The sequence below is a fragment of the Propithecus coquereli genome, unplaced genomic scaffold, assembly GCF_000956105.1.
Source record: "Propithecus coquereli isolate 6110/MARCELLA unplaced genomic scaffold, Pcoq_1.0 Scaffold224, whole genome shotgun sequence".
In the NCBI taxonomy this organism is placed as follows: domain Eukaryota; kingdom Metazoa; phylum Chordata; class Mammalia; order Primates; family Indriidae; genus Propithecus; species Propithecus coquereli.
In genome coordinates, this window is record NW_012147634.1 from 5,795,400 (window position 1) to 5,798,368 (window position 2,969).

The 2,969-nt window shown below is 34.2% G+C and overlaps 1 protein-coding gene across 1 annotated transcript in view; it reads left to right on the forward strand.

The window, feature by feature from the left end:
* VPS13C (vacuolar protein sorting 13 homolog C (S. cerevisiae)) overlaps positions 1–2,969 on the forward strand; it is a 213,380-nt gene that overhangs the window by 35,952 nt on the left and 174,459 nt on the right. The window lies entirely within an intron of this gene.

Genomic DNA, 2,969 nt, shown 5'->3' on the forward strand with positions numbered 1-2,969 from the left:
GTAGAGAGGCTATTCTGGATGATTTGATTGATCTATGGAAGGTATACATCTATAGTATTAATTTTGTGTAAATTGAACCATTGGGCTTATGTAATCTATAATAATTACATTATAGCTTCTCGGTCAGTAAAATTTGGGTTGTGTTAGGATAGAATTAAAAATCAGAAAATGAAACTCAGTTGTAACATAATATGTTAGACTTGTCAAAAAATGTTCTGAGGATAAAAGAGATGAATTTGGGAATTGGGAAATATGTTGAGAGAGATTATTTTCCCTTAACTATGAAGAAATATATTTAAATATCTTGACTACATATATTTTCTAGTTTCTATGGATATGGGTCACATCTTCATATAATGTTATACTTGTGAATGATAAAAGACAACCCTGGCCTTTAGATCCTTCACATTTTACCATTATTAATTAATAGTTATTACTTAATTTATTTTCAGAATTATTATTTTTCACTTATTTCTTGATTTTAAAAGCATGAAAGCACCATTGTTCATGTGTAGAGACTCAGGGTAAGGAGAGAAGGTGATTCAGCTGTGAGCAGCAGATGATAAAAATGAAAACAAAATCTTCATGCTGATCTGCTCAAAAAATCCCTATTTTTACTTAATTGGTTTCATTTGATAAAAGAAGTATTTTCCACTATTGTGGGAACAATGGGAAATTGAATATAACTTTGAGTATATTTCTAGAGAATTTGCTTAACTGTAAAAATAAACTTTGTCATATTTTTCTCCTTTTATTTCATTGGAGTGAGTTTATTTTTCTGGTAAGGGCTATCACAAAGTAAAGGGAAAGAGTAAATTCCTAGTAGGGCCAAAAGATTTCCAAAGGCTAGATTGTGTATTTAAAATTTTGACTTTAGCAAAGTTATATGTATACATACTTAAAAATCACATAGTTTTGTCAAAAAGACATGAGAAATGGCAGTCTCCTCTTCCACCCTCAGACCCACTCCTTAGAGGGAACCATATATTTGTCAATATTAATATTTTGTCATTATCTAGTTTATTAACACAAGACATTTTCTAGAACTTCCTGTAATGGTCGTCAAAGAGTTTACCTCTCTTACTATCACCTTTCACCCTAAATCTTCCTCCCTATCTTCTCATAATATGGATATATATAATAATAATTTTTGGCCAATTGTTAATATTTACATTACTATGACAATATAATTATTGTTCACTGCATAGGTCAAACGATGTGCTATGATTATATTTCCTTTCTTAAACAATCTTTTGTTTTTCTTGAATTTGTAAATGCTTCTTTTTTTATTTGCTTAGTCTTCTATGTAAACTTACCTTTAATTCTTTTCACATGCCATATGAAATCTGTCTGTTATGTAAGTATTGATATTATTTTCCAATTGCCTAAACCCACCTATTGATACTCTTTACCTATTCCATTTTCTTTTGGACTTCTCCCTTTGAACTGGTTATTTTTTAGGCCTGCTACACGGTTGTCATCTTGGGACTGGTCTTCATTGCTCTTCTGTGTTTAATTCACTGTTTTCCTGGGTCTCTTGCCTGTTTTTTGTTTTTTTCTTAGTTTACTCCTTTGTTTTGCTGGAGCACATCTAGTAGCTTTTAAGAAAGGGTGCACTGGATATAATTTTCAAAATTCTTTAAAGGCTGAATGTCTTTGTATTTTACTTCTAAACCTGTTTGGTTTGTCTGAGGATAGAATGCTTGGTTGAAAATTACAATTTTGAAGACATTATCCTCTAGCTTCTAGGTATTTTTGAAAAGTCTGATCCTAGTCCTTTCTACATATTGTTGGAAGTACAAAAATTAGAAAAATCCCTGGACCCTACTGTCAAAAACCTTACATTTTAATTGGACAAATAAGATATTTGCATAATTGTGAGCAAGAGAAAGTGTTGAGTCCCATCAAAGGAATACAGATAGAGTGTTATGAGAGTTCAGAATGAATATGTCATGTTCAGCCAAAGAGATAAGGGAAGAAGATACTCTGAGGGTGTATTTTTAAGCTCGGTCTAAAGGATGGATATGCAGAAAGGAGAGGGGGCATTCTAGATAGAGGGGACAGTAAAGGACAGATAGAGGGGAAAGTAAAAGGAAAAGTATAGAGCATCTATGGGGAATAGCTAACAATTCGGGAGTGTGATGGAGTGTAGTTGATTGTAAGGTTGGAATGCTAAGTGTAGGTCAATTTTAAGAGATTTGAATGCCCTAATGCTGTTGATAATAATGACAATGATAGCAGCTACTATTTATTGAGCATTTACTATTTGCCAGTCACTCTTCAAAATGCTTTATATGAATTAACTCATTTAATAGTCACTACCATATGATATAGTTGCTATATCATCTTATATTCTTAACCTTGTGCAATAGCAAACATTAATCTGTAGCCAGTGGGGGAGTCAGTAAGTTTTCTCTTTCTTTCTTTAAAAATCTAAGGAGTGACATGACAGAGCTGTGATTTAGGGAGGTTAAACTTGTGGTGTTGTCTAGGATAGGCTGGATTTGAGAGGAAAAGTGGAAGTTGGTGCCATCTAGCCATCATTAACAAGAGTGGATATAAAGGATTCGGACAGTGTATCTAAAGGGAACAGATTGCACTTAAGTAAACTGAGGTCATTTCAGCTGATTCTAAAGTTAGTATCTGGCTGGGCATGGTGACTCACACCTATAATCCTAGCACTTTGGGAGCCCAAGGTGGGAGGATCTCTTGAGGCTGGAAGTTTGAGACCAGCCTGAGCAACACAGTAAGTCCCTGTCTCTACAAAAAAAAAAAATTAGCCAGGCATGGTGGCTTGTGCTTGTAGTTGCAGTTAACAGGGAGGCTGAGGCAGGAGGATAGCTTGAGCCCAGGAATTTGAAGTTCCAGTCGGCTATGATGATACCACTGCGCTCTAGCCTGGGCAACAGAGTGAGACCCTGTCTCAACCAATCAAATCAATAAAATAAAAATAAAATTAATGTCAAATA